The sequence below is a fragment of the Ixodes scapularis genome, unplaced genomic scaffold, assembly GCF_016920785.2.
Source record: "Ixodes scapularis isolate PalLabHiFi unplaced genomic scaffold, ASM1692078v2 PGA_scaffold2__306_contigs__length_199485367, whole genome shotgun sequence".
Taxonomy (NCBI): Eukaryota; Metazoa; Arthropoda; class Arachnida; order Ixodida; family Ixodidae; genus Ixodes; species Ixodes scapularis.
This window is the reverse complement of record NW_024609857.1, coordinates 52,865,703-52,883,220: the sequence shown is the minus strand read 5'-3', so window position 1 is coordinate 52,883,220 and position 17,518 is coordinate 52,865,703.

The following is a 17,518-nucleotide window of genomic DNA, read 5'->3' as shown; positions in this document are numbered from 1 at the left end:
TCTTAAGAAGTCGCCTGACCCTTCAAGGTCATTAATAACCCATCTCTCCCTCCCACACGCACACATGGAAACGAACCCCCGACCGAACGTACGTACGTCGAAGACTTCTCCCGTCCATCAAACACCGTCCGACATCGGAAGGAACCATCGCCGACGAGCGTGCACGAGTGTCAAGAAAACAAACTGGCAGACGAAGGTACTACTACTAGGATGGCGCAGAAACAAGCGAGCTGCCGCTCTTAATCCGCTTTACAGGCCTGCCGTTTAATCTCTTCATCCGCGCTCGTTAGTCCCGGAGGTCTCTGGCGCCGACCCGGGGGATCCCCAAAGGAGCCTGTCCAATCTGCCCCCGCTCCTTCCCCGGATGTTTGCAGTGAGGAAAAGCGAGCCGAGGATGAAAGGTGGGGAGGGGGGGGGGGGGGGGGGGGGGGGGGGGGTCGGTTGCGCTCCCGGGGCAAATGCTGGGCGTCAGCTCATTTTTTCAAATTTTACGGCTATTCGCCTCGAGATCGAACCGTGTCGCCACCGTGCGGCCGAAATTGGAAACGCGCGAAAGCGGGGATACCGCCGTGCGTCGTCTGCTACGGGCGCACGCTCAGAAGCATGGATCTCGACGCGGCAAGCCCGTTTCAGGCTGAGCTTGACATTCCTTATTAAATCTTTTACGTTTTTGTTACCGTTTCTTCTTACTAAAGGCGGTGTATCGTTTCCCATGCGTAGAAATTCAGCAAAGCGATTATTATTAAGTCGGAAGCTTCCATAACCTTAGTGCGTTGGTTTGTATACAATCGCTGGTCCCACGTATTTTTGTTACCTCACACAAACCGTGGCTTTTATAAAGCATTGAATGTTAAATGGGTCTGTGGTTTGATTATAAAATTAACCCGACTGATCGCTATCTTTTAATAGACTAATCAATAAATAAATCCGTATGTTGATTTTTCACCGGTCATATTGCGGGAAAGACGTTTAAACTGCACATTTTTTACTGGTTTTACTATGTCATAAATGGCATATTGCATTCCCATTCTAAACTTCACGTTGTGAGTCCTACATAAATATGAACACGGGAAGCGTTTTAAAATGATGTATTTTTAAGTTATTATTTAAACAGTATAATCACCCTCGGTGAAATGACCAGCACGCTGAAGTGGTTTACCGTGCAAGCCAGTGTCACAAAAGAAATAAAGACGTAAAAAAATATCAAAGCAGGCATTTTTTACTCCTTGTTGACTTTCTCCAGCACAAGACTCCAACTAACCGGCAGAAAAAAAAAAAAATTGCAATCAAAGCATTGCTTGAGGAATCTGAAAGTGAATCGATGAGCTGCCCAGTCTTACGTTAGGTGAGGCCGGAGGGTGATCGGAAAGTCTCGTGAAGCCTCGCTAGCCCTTATCAGTAAAAGAGTATCACTGCGGCCGATGCTGTCTGTGTCGTGGTGCGCGTCGTTTGTTAGGGTTGCAGTCTACTGTGTTTGAATACAAGATTATTTAGCCAGAAATTTATAGTATTACCCTCTTGACATCCGCGGCCCTCACCAAGAAAATTGAAGCGGGTAAACCCACACTAACGAGAAAAGCATTTAATAACAGTAATATTGCTGCGTGGCTCGGTCACACCCGTTTATTACAGTCACGGCAGATATATTAGGACAGTTTGTTTCACTTGATTAAGTTGTCCTGCCAACCGTGCTGTTTGCAGATCTTAGCTAGAAGAGGCACTCTCTCCTCATCTCAATGCAGTTGATTGTTCAGACTCCACAAAAACTTACCCACACTATGGCACAGTAAAAGGGCAGAGGAACTCAACAGCATGGTTATTTCCAATACAGCGCTAACTTATCTTCATTCTAAATATTTATATTACTGCAAAAGCTAGAAGTAAAAAAAAAAGCATAGAAGCTGCGATTTCACAGCGCACAGTACCAGTATTATGTTATCTGGGTTGGAATTTATTTTGTTTTAATTGCCAAGTTGATGACCAATACATCCATTAAAAAAACAAATATTTAACGTAAATATTCCAGTTCAGCCGGAGACAGGCATCAGTCGTGGTGATCCATGCTTTCCAACGTCTGCCTAGAGCAGACGACGCACCCACAGAAGCGATTATATAAATTTAGGCCGCACGCCTGCAACACTATTCGATCTTCACTGAAGCACCGAACAGTACCGTATCCTTTTCCACTAGAATTGTTTTCCCACCGATAGTATGCGACAAAATAAACGCAAGAATATACGCCGTCTCGCGCGCGAACCTGGAGAGCCTATGGGGCGGCCGTTCTCCTATCCCCGCTTTGATGGTGATGATAGCGCGACCGTAGCGCCACCTCTAGGTCGATCTCGAGGCCGCTCTTTTCGCTTGCTTTCTGTTTGTGTGCGTGTGTGTGTTTTGTTTTTGTTCTTTTCTTTTTTGCGGCCCTTATTACACGCGTGGAATAACGGCCGATACACACTCCCCTGACGCGCGCAGACACGCACTCTGTCACGCCGCGTTTTCTCGAGTCGGGCTAGCGAATCGGCCGTCAGCTCGCTGTATGCGTCCATGCGCTTAGTGGCTTACGGGCATACGGAAATGTCGGTACAAGAGCGCTTTATTAAAGAGTCTTGGACGGCTTTGTTGGAGCGGTAGCATGCAATAACCTAGTTTCTTCTTATTTATTTTATTATTATTTTTTTAATTCGGGGTGTTTTGTGACAACGCCGCACATGTTGGAAATTCTCGTCGATTATTTTGATAGCTCTTTATAGTTAAGCTTATGAGGTCATAATCCTCGATTGATCGCGTGAATTAGATGTAATACTTGTTACTTCATAATATAGAACGCAGTCAAGGCTAGCAAACACACGAGCGAATACCCACAGATTAATGCCTAAGGTCCCGGTGCACCTGTAAGCTTCGGTTCATTTGCTAGCAAACACATGCGAACAGAATGTCAATGAACGACACGACGTTGCGACTGTTCGCGCAGCTTTCTTGCCCCCATCGGCTCGTAATGTTCGCTGTGCATGAGGGAAAAAAATGTATAGTATAGCTGGTTTACTTATAAGCCCGGTATTAAAGGGGTTATGACACGTCAAAAATAAAATATATGAGATAACTATACTGCTAGGACCCATTGCATGTTCCTATAATTCTGCTAAATTTGTTTTGAAAATGGCGCGATAGTTTTGCGGATAAATCGATTTATATGCGGGCCCCTCGGAGAGGCAGATCTGGGCGGAGCTGGAGGCTGGCTCCGTAGTCAGCCTCCAGCGCGGTGTCTCCTTGCACGCACTCACAGTCTTGGCTCTCTTGGCGTATCGAGCCTCAACTTCCTCGTTTACCTTCCACGTTTCCAGCATGCGGTGAGTGACGATTACGTCTACGGCATCGCTCGCCTTGTCGAAGTGTTCGACATTGATCGCAGCAGCGATGAAAGTGACTGCTATCAAGAGATGTTGGAAGCTGTTCATTTTGACTGCGACCCGCTTACGACCCGCTCCAGCGACGACGAGTAACGGACGAACTCGCCGTGGTCACCGTCGTCCGGGAATATCTCGCAGGCGCATGCAGGGTGGAAGGTCAACGGGCTGGGGGTGAGAGCGAGAATATCTTTCGGGTTACCGAGTTGTGTGAGCGGTTTCGATCGTACCGCGACGAGGAGGGCTTGAGCAATCATGGGGGCGCCTAGAATGAGAGAGTGTTAATGGTCACGTGATTTATGGACACCATGGTGTGACTAACTTGGGCAGTGTTGCCTGGTCGCCAGATGAAAATGATAAAAATTCGTAAATTGAATGTTGCTATTACCAGAGCTCTAAAAATCGCGTAACTTGGTGTATATACTAAGTAGCCTATGAGCATTCCATTTCAAGAATAATCTATTCGTTTAATTTTCATGTCATAACCCCTTTTAATTCTGGCGCATGCCATGGGCTGTGCCATCAAACAGCCAGTTGACGTTGTTTTATCTGTCTTGCACGCTTAGAGTTAAGATGAAAGAAATAAGATGTAACCTTCGCACTTTTCTGTTTCTTTTCCGCCATTTCTTTTTGTTTTTTTGTTTTTATGCTGGATGGACCAATGCACAACTCCCTACGTAGGTTACTACTTCGACATAACAAATATTGACGATACGTTTGGCTGGCGCTCTCCATGGTTCCTCCCGTGACGTGACAACCATTGCTATCGGCCGAGAACTACAAGTTTGATTTTGGGCTTAAAAAAACCCCGGTGCAAGTTAGAGTCGACGTGCTCTAAGATTACCACCGTCATAAGTAAGCTAGGATATTACTAGTATTTCCGTCGATTAAAAATAATTAATTTCACTAAAGCCGTGGTCCCATTGCTCATACATTTAACAGAAACAGTCTGGAAACAGGAGTTACCGCAATACCCGTGATTCGAATGCCTCGTGCCAAGTTTCTCCTTCAACTCATTGCCATGCGGCGTTCGAATCACGGATCTCACAGTGACTCGCGCTCGAAGGTTGTCTTCTGTTTGATGTGTAAGCAGTTTGACTTAGGGTGCCTCAATGACCTTGTGTTTAGAGTGATGCCACCCTCTGCAGTACCCGATGCCGACAGCACGCGCTCACGGGGAAAATACAAAGAAATCGACGAAAACAAAATGTCGCCATAGCACAGTAAGTGCCACAGACGCGTGCAGGGACACGTTTTTTCACGCGCTTCTGAACAAAGAATAAATGTAAAAGTGGGAACAAAATGGCCAGATGTCTCCACCCTAAGCAAAGCGCACATGAAGGCACCCTAGTTTGACTGGTGCGACGCCGGCTTACCAATAACGGCGTTGTCTGGCTAATTCTGAATGGTCTACCGTAGCAACGCTTTCAGGTCACGCACATCGCCAGGAGAGCAAATGTGCCGCTACAAGCTCCATCCAACAGCTAGCCGCTTAGAGTCCGGTAAAGAGCAAATAGGACACCGTCTTTTCCCGACGAACCGACACCGTTCCTTTCCTCGATCGAACCATCAGCGGGGCCGGGGTTGGGCAAAGCAGTTTGCAGCCCCAAGTCGTTGATTGCCGCGAGTCAGCGGTCAACAAGAGCGGGGGCCGTTTAGGAGTCCTGAAACGGACGCCCTGGCGCTCCCCCCTTCGGCTGCCGAGGAGAGGGAGGCGGGTTCTAAGGAGGCGAGACTGGTCACCGGCGGCGTGCCCCGAGCAGCGGACAGGCCCCAGCAATTTGGAAATCAATTAGGGGGGTCCCCCCCTTCCATTTCCCGGACGGCGTGTCCGCCAGCGCGGTGGACGCCCTAAAGAGTTTGGTCTCGTCTGCGCTCACACGGCCTGGCCGTCCGCGATCGTCAGGACGTCGCGTGATTCATGGAAATAGTGGTCGTCTAACGACCAGGTACGACCCGTCCACCGAATTGTTCTGCGTTGAGTGTGCCGAACGGAAAATATTTAAGTGAGGGAAGGGGGGGGGGGGGGGGGGGGGGGGGGGACGGGACGGTGACAATGAGGGCTGTTTCGCATGGGCCCGCGAGAGGACGCCACCTCAACTGCTCGCTTTCTTTGTCTTTGTGTATGGCTGCCTTTGACTAAGCACCTCAGACACATACAAGACAAATCAAATGGGGAAGAAAGTATAGCCTTTTAAAAAGCACTAAACTGCGGTTAGACCGGTCATAAATCCTTCAAACGGCCGTATTCGCTCCAGACACGATCTGAGGTATCTGCGAACGTCCCTCAAGCCTTTTCGAAACATGAACGCTTTCTGCACATATGTGCGCTTCACACACGTCTGGAGATATGACGAATCTGACGGGAATACAAGAAAGTCACACGCCCCCTCAGCCTGTGTCTGTACGCTGTGTTTTATAGGTTGTATGAGCAGCGCGGCCGCCACTTTATGGCTATCGGGGGTGAGCGATAGTCCTTTGGACATTTTACCATTCCTGGAGGACTGCTGTGTTGCATCGGGGATATCTTGTCTCACCCTCGTCGCACCCTTGTCACGAGGTCAGAAAACGATGGAAGAACATGAATTAAAAATCAAAATAATATCACACTTTCCCGTATTTTTTTTTCTTTAGCGCAGTTTTTAGGTGCTTGTTTCCGCATTGAGCGGCGTCGCCATTGGCGTCGGCGTAACCGCGCATTGAAGTATGGGACGTTTCCCCGCTAAATTTAGCGGAAAAATTTTCACGTTCAATTTAGCGGGGTTACGCCGGCGCTGACGGCGAGGCCGCTCAACCTGGATATTGGAGTTTCATTATGGGACATTTCTCCGCTAAGTTTAGCGAAGAAATTGACGACACGTGACTACAACACCAATTCAGTTTCCCCGCTAAATTTAGCGGAAATATTTCGCTAAATATTTCCGCTAAATTTAGACCGAAAATTTCTTCGTTAAGTTCAGGGGGAAAATTTTCAATAAATTTCCTTCTACATTTAGCGGGAAAATTTTCGCTTAATTTCCCGCTAAATGGGAGGGGGGCAGGAAAGGAGGAGGAGAGGGGAAGGAGGGGGAGGAGAGGCATACTCTCCCCTCCGTACCCTCCCTTCCTCTTCCTCAAGAGCTGCGCTCTATTTCGGCATTGCAGAGAATTGTAAACGTCGTCATCTTTTCTCCCTCTCTCACTAGAAGTGGGACGAACGGATATTTGTACGAGAAACAAAATAATATCTTTCTCGACTTTTGCCGTCGTCTGTCAAACGGTGGCAGATGAAGAACACAAATATGTTCAGAATCGCGATGCTAATATCTGGCCAATTTCAATTCATTCTAGAGCTAAGTGAAGGTAGGAATAATATATTTCACTATCTAGACTAGCTCCAGATGATAAAGCAGTGCTGTGTTTGAGGAAACATTAAATCGTCTCCATTTGACCTACAAAATCTCGAATTTCGATTTCTTTTTTTTTTTTTTTAATTCTGTGCATGGAGCTGCAGAAAATTATTTTCGATGTACCGCTGAAGGCCCTCCTTCCAGGAGCGTGACGTAGCGAAGAGAGTTTTTGGAATCTCCGCTCTCGCGTATATTTGCCGCCCATACGTCGTCTCGCCTTAGCATGAACTATTGTTGGCCGCGCATGCTAAAAGTGCGAGCTAGTTTCTTTGGATGAAGCCCCGGCAGCTGCACGAGCGCTCGTGCAGCGAGTACTCTAGTCAAGGCAGTATGGCTAACCGCTCGCGCTTTCACAGCATTCGCAGTTAGTCCATGCTAAGGTGAGACGACGTACATCACAGCTATGCACTCGCATTCCTATTATCTTTAGAAAGGGCGAAAAAAGACGTTACGAATGGTGCCAGCGCGGGGGAATATACCTGGCGAGCTTGCATTTGCAAGAGCGGGCTTCGAGCGACACTTGGCGCCGAAAGATCCTTCTATGACGTCGCGACTGGTCGGAAGTTTTTCGTATTTTCTCGCGTTTAGTTACATCTTTGGGCAAGCGAACATGATACTCAGATTCAGAGGATAAAGCTACGCTAGAATCAACATCTATCTCATTTTTTAATAAAATTTTTCAGTTTCCCTTTAACCTCAACCATAAAAAAGAAGATAAAAAAACGGAGCATTTGAATTTTTACACACGTGTTTAATGCTCACTGCCCTCACCACCTCCGTTCTGGTTTATCCGAAATGTTTATGGAAGCGAGATGCAAGATTTAATAATCGATAAATAATTTACTCACGGGTAGGAGGGTGGGAGGAGGGGGGACAAAAGAAGTAAATAAAATTTACTTGACGTGGCCCCACCACCCCTATGCTCATCAGTAACACGTAAAGAAAACAAAATATATGTATAGAGGAAGCGCATAGGGGGAAATTTTTTAAATCAATATAGCACAATATAGCACATCCGTCCTTTCCTTAATTTGCAGGGGGTAAAAGTAAAAATTAAATTAACGAAGCAGTTATGCTTTACTAGGCAAAAATGCGATCCTAAACGATATCTAAAAATCTGGAAATATCTAAAGACATGCATAAAAGATTATGTTTCTATTTCAATTCTTAATATTATATCTATAATTAATATCTAAAACGAGAAACGAACCGCGTGTTAAATCAGAAGACAGGTTTCGGTTTGGAAGTGTTGTGCTATTCCTACCTTACATAGAGTTGGACTGCTTTTGACTAGGGCAGATTGAAAGTAGCTCGAGGTTAGATTATTGCTGTAGACTAAAGTTTTTGCCCCCCCCCGCGGCTTTTGGAAGTTTCGTGGCTTTGTTTGCGGCTCTTAGGCCGGGTTCACCTGGCCACCCCTGACTTATACTATAAAAAAAAAACAAAAAAAAAAAAACAGACGATCAGCAATATCTCTCAATGTAAATATCTTGGCGTTAATTTTCACCAATTACTCGAATTGAATTAACATAAAAATTATACATTCAATAAGGCCAGTAAGATGTTCTTTATCCGTAAAAATGTCAAACACGCGTCCCGTGACGTAGTGGAAACCCTTCACTTTTTATACGTGAGGTCGATACTTGATTATGCATGCGTTATATGAGACCTTTGCCAGCAGTATCTGATCGATAGGTTAGAAAACTTCAGAAATCAACCAGCGTGATTTGTTGTCAAGCGATCTTTACGCTAGATGACGGAGATTAAAGCCATGCTCGGTTGGGAACTTTTGAGCATTCGAAGGAAAAAATTAAGACTGAAAGTTTTTCATCGCATTATAACGATACTGGTATTAATAAGAATGAGCATTTTTAGGTCAACGTACGTTTCAGCAAGATATAATAACTCCAGAAAGTGTTATTTTAATATCCATATAAAACAAACAGTTTCTGTAATTCCTTTTTTTTTTTAAATTAAGAGAGTGGAATTAGCTGCCAGGGGAAGTGGTGAGGACCTTGGAAAAAAGCGCGCTTTTTTTCTTCTCGGCTGTATAACTATATCTGCGGACAAGTGACCATTTTGTGTTTGTGTGTGTGTGTGTGTATTCTTTCCTGCCCCTCCTACGATAGTGCCGTCAAGGCGCTGTATTTTTTTGTAGATAAAATAAATATTAAATACCATGCAGCCAAAACAAACACTATCATACATAAAAAGTGCATTCATAAAAACCGCACTGCTAACAGAGCACGGATAAAGAGGAAGAAGGTTACAAATAAACAAAACAAAATTGTATTAAAAATGCTAATCGAGGCTACATACGGTATCACTTAGTTATGTAATGCTCAATAGAAACTTTTATAATAAAAACACAACTGAAAAGGTAGACTCCCGGCACCATTGCTAGAGCGGCAGAAGGTAGTGCTTCATGCTATTTTTGAAAATAGGATGGGAAGCAGCATCTTTCATCGCTTCAGTAACAACCTGTTGATCATACAGAAGTCGCGCTTATTCGTCTTTTCTTTCACACTCGTATTAAACTCAAGAAACGTAGTAAAAGACAAGTCCTGCTCCTCGATGGACATTACTGAATTCCCCCTTCACATGTTGAATTAAGATTTTGATAGGTGCATCTCAGGTTACCTTAATGTTATCTTATCAAGACGTACGCGTTTCAAACACCAAAACCAATGTTTTGGTTTTGGTAATAGTACAGTAAGAACTGTACTATTACGATCAATATGGGCGCGAACACCGCTCCGCCTGACCCGCGGTACTATCAGCGCCCCCTGTCGATTGCTCTCTGAAGTATAAGTGCACCTTGCAGTCGAGACATATCGCCACAAGCGATCGCCACACCACTCTGCATTTCCGGGTCGTCTGCTATACCGAAAAACAGTCGGCGAAATCGCAAAACCGCTCACCAATGACGAAGAGAATATTTTGCTATACTGTCGACAATGGCTGCCCTTTCTTATCTGCAAACGCGCTCTGCAAATATTATCGCAATCACTGATTAACTATGCGTCGTCGTTGGTCCTTCGGCACTCTCGGCATTTTGACGTGTCTCTCCCGATTACTGAAAGACAAATGCGTTCGAGCTGCAATGTAGTGGACTGGTTATCACCTGATATCCCGAAGAGACACTGAACTTTATGTTGCGTCATGTTGCTTTTAAGGTGACATGGAGCGAAGAGTATCATTTAGAAGAATGGATATTCGGGCGAGTTGGCGAAAATTCATCATAAAAAACAGCGCGAAAAAGAAATAACGAAGGCGTTCCGTATGTTTCTTCTACGTCCTCGTCATTTTTCGCTAGCAGGCTAAACGGAAGTGCAGAGTGGTGCGGCGATCGTTAGAGACGATATGTCTCGACCGCAAGGTGCACTTACCCTTCAAAGAGCAATCGACAGGGGGCACTGATCGTAGAGCGGGCTACGCGGAGCGGGGTTCGCACTCATATTGATCGTGATAGTACCTCTCGTAGCGCATAGGTAATGTGCAAAGCTTCCTCTTTTCTTATGTGACAACGAATATACATTGGACGAATCTAAACCTTCTACGGTTCACCTTCAAAAGTCCTCTGTGGGTGGCTCCTACGCTATCTGTTTATAACGACGCCGATAGCAACAATGAGGTGCGTCTCCGGAGAGCCGCCCTAATGGATCTGCAATCATTCGATCGATAGAAGACGGTCAACGTAATGAAGCATTTTCATCTCCGGGCAGCGTTGTTTGCTGCTTCCTTGGGACTGCGACGAGGCCCGACTCGTCCGTCTTTTGTTCGGCCACGCCGAATAAGCAAGACCCGACGCACGGCCGCCCCTCTCGGAACGTGCGCCAGAACATCGATCACCTGATCAATGCAAAGTGTTGACAATGATGTTAAAGCAATTAATGCAATGGTGAAGCGAGCTGGCCACGAATAACGATAATGATCCCTGGATAAGGAGAACAAGGGGACAAATGACGAATACAAATCTCCAAACACAGATAGACTACTAGTACGCTACCGAAAAAGAATATTAAAAAAGAACACATGTTGACAAGTCTAAGATGCATTCAGGAGAAAGAAACATGTACTCTTCTCCAGACTTGACGTTTCAACATGGCTGGACGAATAGATGGACGGATAGATGGATGAAAGCATATACGGCTGACTCCTTTATATTTGGTGGCGGCTTGCGAAACCTAGCTAGTGTTTAATTCTAGCCTTCGAGGAGAGCCGCCCTGGTGGCAATTTTTTGCGATTGTTATAACTAAGCGAGCCCGTAATGGCGCATTTTTTTCTTGGTGGGTGAAACTAGGTCTGGAAATGGTCAGCGGGTTCCCTTATCCAGTTCCCTCCTCGCAAGTGCACACATGAGTGTAAAGAAGATGAGTGTATTTATCGAGGTATTGGGCGCTGGCATTCTGATTCCTGTTTTAGTCGCTGGTCACCTTTTAATGGCGGATAAGTGCTTTCTGCGACACTAAACACGCGGTGATTGCAGCTGTCACAACATGCACGTGTGTGTCCTTCTAATTCTGTCTCGGAGCATTTGTTGTTTTAATTACAGTGTTTGAAAAGGAACTTAATTTAAGGGGATACTGAACCAAACAATTTAGTGTCCCTAGAAGTGGCGCGCGTACTTTCCAAGAGCCAGCAGCCGCTTGTGTGTGCGAGCACACGAAACGAAATTGACGTCATAGTCCTCCATTCGCGTTTGGGATGACAATAAAATATATGGGCTCCGACAAAAAAAAAGTAATAATAATAAAAATAAAGACCGGCTTTTGATCTCCACAAGTGCTTGTTAGACCAACTAACCGCCTACCTTTTACACCAGACCCCACTGTGGAGAAGAAAAGCTTATCTTTATTCTCCTTTTCTCCTGAGCCTACACATTTCACTCTCAACTTAAGCGTGAATGAGGGAACGTCAATTTCGTTGCGTGTGCTCGCGCACACCGGCGACTGCCGGCTCGTAGAAAGATCGTGCGCCACTTATTATAGACACTGAAATGTTCGGATCAGCATCCTTCTTATACCCCATTCACACGACCGTAAAGGTACCTTTAGCTAAGGGACCTTTATTCTCTGCGGCCAATCGATTAACGATCTGCAGCGCGTGGCGTGTGCTCGCGGCCCAAGAGGACGGCCTCATTCGCCGATAGCATAGGGACCTATGTTAAAGGTACCTTTATGCTGACCGTGTGAATAGGGTATAAGCTGTTTTTAAAAATACGTATATTTGTTCGCACAAGACAAAACTCAGTCAGCCAGCTTCACACCCGGCGAATATGTCGTATGCGCGAGCCAACTGATCGTTCTCACCAAGCGTTCTACGCGTGCGTGACGCCGCCATAACTACAGGAAGTATTCACTGGCGGCCATAGTTGTGTGCACGACTGCTGAGCGCGTGCTGATGGCGAGCTTCCCGGGTTCTTTTGCAACGTGCATTCCGCACCATCAAGATTGACGGTCTTAGCAGCCTATTTATGTGGGCACGTTTAGAGCATGCGCTCGAGACATCACCCACAAATATGGCGCCCAGTGAATACTCCTTATAGTTCATAGGAGGCAGGCACCAGTTCACGTGACAGCTCGTGCCGCCTCGTGCTCTGCTCGCACAGACCTTCAGCGGTGTCGTCGCCCGTGCAGATACTACAGTTCCCACGATGCATAGTAGCAGGGGTAGCGTAATGAAACTGTCTGCATTAGATCGGTCTGTACTTCGTATCACTCGTGGCCTCCTCTATACTCACAAAGCCTGGCAGTTCGACGACGGAGCCATAGAGTGCCCGGTCGCAGATTTGGAACACGAGGATCTGGTAGCAAAGAGCGTCTCTCGGGGAGCCTGTAGTCAGTGAACAGTTTTTTCAGCGGGGAGGACCCGAAATATGGTTTTCAAACCCGACAACAAAAGAAGCGGTAGCGCCAGGATCGCAAGGAGCACGAGCGGATATTCCACCGCTCGGGACTAATGTGTTTCGGCGTCTTGCCACAGCGGGGCGCCCGTTACATTCCTTTTGTAAAGCCCCTGTATACGGAAAAGTAGCGACATCCTTTGAAGATTGCCGCCTGCTATCTTGGAGTGATCCAGGCGGTGCTAACGTCGACGCGCGAGCGCGAAAGAGCAAAATATAACAATAGGAGTGTGCATGAGGCACAAGGAGGGAGAAGGAATGCCTATGCTGTCGGAGTGCAGTGCATGCTATGAGCTCATATAGCCAATCAAATAACGCCAACTGTGCAACGTCACGGCTTTCATCGTCTTTCTTTGAGCACATTCTTCGAGGCTGGTAGACCGTGACAGTGCGCTTTTGAGCCTTTGTGTATGTATTTTGTGCGTCTTTCAGCCTTTGGCTGTGCTCTGACTCAAGTATAGGAAGGCCGTCTGATATCTTGGAGCGATCCAGTCGGCGCTACAATCGACGCGTGGGTGTAAAAGAGCAAAGTACAAAGAAAAAAGGTGTGCGCGTCAGAGGAGGAGGGAGAAGATGTCGCTACATTTCTTATTCAGGGACATTAACCTCTTGTCTTCCACTCCACCTTTTCACTTTCGGAGGCTGCGTCGCACAATCTGCGAAGGTTGTGCGAGCGCGAGCGGCTAGCCTTGACTTCCACTCGCTGCACGACCGCTAGTGCAGCCGCCGAGGTTTTATCTAAAGCACGGTGGTCTAAAGCAAGTAGCTCGCGCTTTTAGCATGCGCGGCTAACAATAGTTTATGCTAAGGTAAGACGAAGTATAGGGAGTATTCACTGGCGGGCATAGATGTGTGCGCGACTGCTGAGCGCTTGCAACGGGCGACCTTCCACAGTTTTTTTACAACCTGCATTGCACACCATCAACAATGGCGATCTTAGCAGCCTATTAATGTGAGCTCGTCCTGAGCATGCGCTCTAAACAGCACCCACAAATATGGCGTCCAGTGAATACTCCCTATAGTGATGTTTAGTGTTTATTTTTTTTAAATTCTGATGGGCGCCATTATGACGAAAGTGTCGACAATAATTTTATTGGCATTCATTTTCACCGCGTTCACTTGAATGCAAATAACGAAAACATGACAAAATTCGTAGAACTCTAAAGTTTCGAAGGTTTTCTTATGTTCTAATTTTATTACAGGGTTGCTAAGCGCCAATAAACATATTTATTTACATAATCCTATTGGTAGTGTGTGTTATCAAACCATATCCCTGCAAAAGAGTTAAAGTGTTACAGTAACCTTGATCTGATTAGTACTGCCTTTTAACGTTGCAGGCATAACTTGTCAAAAATCAGCAACCAAATGCTAAGGACCAAAAATGTTTTACACATACCCCGGCCATCTCTTCCTTTCTTCCCATCGTTGAAAACAGGAACTTAATAATAATGAGCCCCTCCGAAAAGTGAAGGACGATTCTTTCACTTGATGAAGCTTTGTAATGATTCGTGTCTCATCCAACAGATGTCTGTTTAAAAAAAAAAAAAAAAAGAGAGAAGGAAGAATTTTTGAGAGGTGTAGCCTTGCCGTCGGTTAAAGAAATCAGGCAGAAGGTTCCAACTGCAAGCCGGCGTTATCGTGAAACAGATGTTTATGTCAAACTGTGTACCACTTAGGAAGAATCTACATTAAATTTTTGAGATAACGAAAACCAATGGATGCTGTGATTCCTCGGAAACAGATTGATTGACCATAAATGGTTGTACGACTTTATGTCAGCTTTATTTTATCCCTAAAGAAACACACAAGAAAAAGTTATATAATTTCGCATTTATAAGGTGTAGAGTTAATATAAAAGCGGCCACTTAAAAAAAACCCATTAAGTTGCCTTTGAACGAGAGAATAAAAGAGAATAGTTGCCCGACACAGAAATACAAACAATTCACGCTTACGTAAAAATCAATATTGTTGGTTGCAGCAAACGTAGCAATCAAAGATGTTGCATTCATTTTCCTCCTTTCACTGGCATTAGACAATAAAAAGAAAGACAGACATATGTACGCGAGACTATGCAGTACATTACCAAGATCTGTATATAGATCAGGTTATGTTTGGTTATGTATATACATAGATTATAGATCTGTATATACATAGATCTGTATACACATCAGGTTATGTTTGGAGATGTTTACACAGTTAGAGATCGCCTGCATCTAGGTAGAGTGCCTCGTTTTTCTGTTTGTGGAAATACAATCGAACATAGAGTATTATAATCCTAGGTTCTTGAAAATAGACTGCGTTCTTGTGACTCTCGCACAAAACACGTGAATACAGTCCTATATGGAAATGTACAAATAAACACCAAACATGAAGGATTAAATATATATATCTCTGACACTAGAGAAAAACATTGTATCTATTTTTATTATTGCATACCGTCATATCTCGTTAACGCGAAACCTGTTAGCAGGATGGCTCGCTGTATACTGACAAATGTTTTGGTACAAACTGGGTAACTGCATGCACTTGTGTGACGTTATTATGAACAACTCACATTATATACTAATATTCGGGGAGAACTAGATGCGTCCACATTAACGAGACACAGCCGAAATCGCTACATTTTTTGTAAGCTCCCTGAGAATGTGTAGAGAATATGAGGAATTCAAAGTGGAAAAAAAAAAAGAACATTAAGACGTTTTTTTTTGTTTTTGTTTTTTAAACAAAATCCTGTTGCCTTTTGAGTCGTTGTTCTTTTTCATTCTGGATTCTACTTATTCTCCACCCAGTCTCAGGTTGTTTAAAAAAATTGTAAATCTCCAACAGCTCGTCTACGCTATCACTGTTTTATTTGTATTGTAATTGAAATAATTGTATATAAATAACTTAAAAAAAACTATTATAACCCTATTTTTGAGGTACATCAGCGCAATGACAAAAACACCTTTCTGCAAGATTTTTTACTTGTTTTTTTTTCTGACATATGGCCGAAAAGATTGCCGTCAGACTCAAAGTGTGTGTACACTTAACATATTTATATTTGATCAGTACCTCTTCTGTAAAGGCAGCACTAAACGTTGGGCCGCGCTTCCCTCCATCGAGAGCAAAAACAAAGGTTTGTCGAAAATGCTAGAACTAGAACCAAGTCCTCGACCTAATTGTTTTCATGACGGCGCCGTTCTTTCTCAGGGCGAGTCATTAACTAATGACGAATTCGTATGGCGAAAACATTGGACCAAAGAGGAGTTTCTTTTTGCTCTTCTCTACGAGAAGGGCTCTGTCTTCGTAGAGTTTTCCCCTGTTTGTCGTTGCATCTTCAATGTGACAAGCACAATGGTCCATTTAATTAACTAATGAGGGCTTCGTAACGCTTGTTCTACATGTTGGTAGGCCAAATCATTATTTGAAAGTTTCCTGGCCATGCGAATTGCTGTACAGAGCTTACACAGTACCTTCTCTTTTCACGTTGCATGCAGCCATAATAATTAAATGTTTCGGGGATCCTTAGACTAGTCTTCTGAATTATTCATCTCCCCAGTACGTCTAATACAGGCTCAAAAGCCTATTTGAAAATAACAAGTTGGATAAAACCAGAACTGAAAAATACGAGCGAAGGCAGAACCTTTGGGCCCATTCGACCGCTTCTGCATAAATGACTGCTTCGCCGTCTGAATAACACCCTTGGCTGTTGAATTATTAATCTCACACGCGAGTTTCTCATAAGCTTCAATCTTTCATAATGCCACGCGTTCGAAAACTTGAAATTAACATAATAAAAAAAAATATAAACCAAAACGAATGGTAATCAGTCGCGTAGTGCGATATATTCAAATGAAAACTGTTTTATATGTATATGTTCTAGAATTCATGCTGTAGTCCCGGTAACCAGCGATTCAATTAGTTGCGACAAGTGGCGCTACAAGGCGGAATCGATACAAAGTCAACGAGAAGACGTGATGAGAGTTAATGTCGTTAGTGCGGCTGGGGTCATAGATTGAGTTCAGTTATTAGCCACTCAAGCAAAACATTATCGATGGTTTCGTACGTGAAGACGCTCTACTGATATACAATACCGGTGAACAGGGTGTAGGTTTTATTAATATTATTCGGACGAAATTAAAGTAAGGCAGTAATGTATCATCAACTTGAAAACAAGCAAGCGAAACTCAAGAAACTCTTTGATGCATAGTAAATATTTCAGTTGAAGTGGCCTCGTGTATCATGTTGTTTCCACTAATCCAGTGCTAATCTCTAACTAGTTCCAAAAATTTTTTTTATTCGTAAATTAGTAAAAAAACATTCCTTCAAAACAACTGGATGGACGGGGCGATGGCTGGCTTCCGGAGTCGTTCCAAGTAAATGCCTGCTGATCCGCCCGGTCGACCCGAAACGTTTCGCCTCCGCGATCGAGATCCATTAGGTCTTGTAAGACGGTGTCACTTGAGCGTCTAGCTCCCCCTTCCCCTCCCCCCCCCCCCCCTTCCCCCCACCAAAAGAAGTAAAAGAGATAAATACAACCGTTTGCGTGTTTCATTTTGTGCACCCAAGGAATTGCGCGAAATGTGTGATAGGCTTCTCAGCGAGATATTTTAAATCTGAAATTAATTCTTACCAAATATTAAATAGAACAAATTAATCAGTCGCATTAATTTATTTTTTGGCTTTTCTTCGAGCAGAAGTTGCGATGTGGCAAATTTTTTTGTCGCCTATTCGATGCAAAAAGCAAAACAAAACCAAACTAAACCTTACCAAAACAAACAAACTAAGGAAACAACAATAACCTAGACTTGATACGCACAGGGCCGTGCAAACGCTCATCG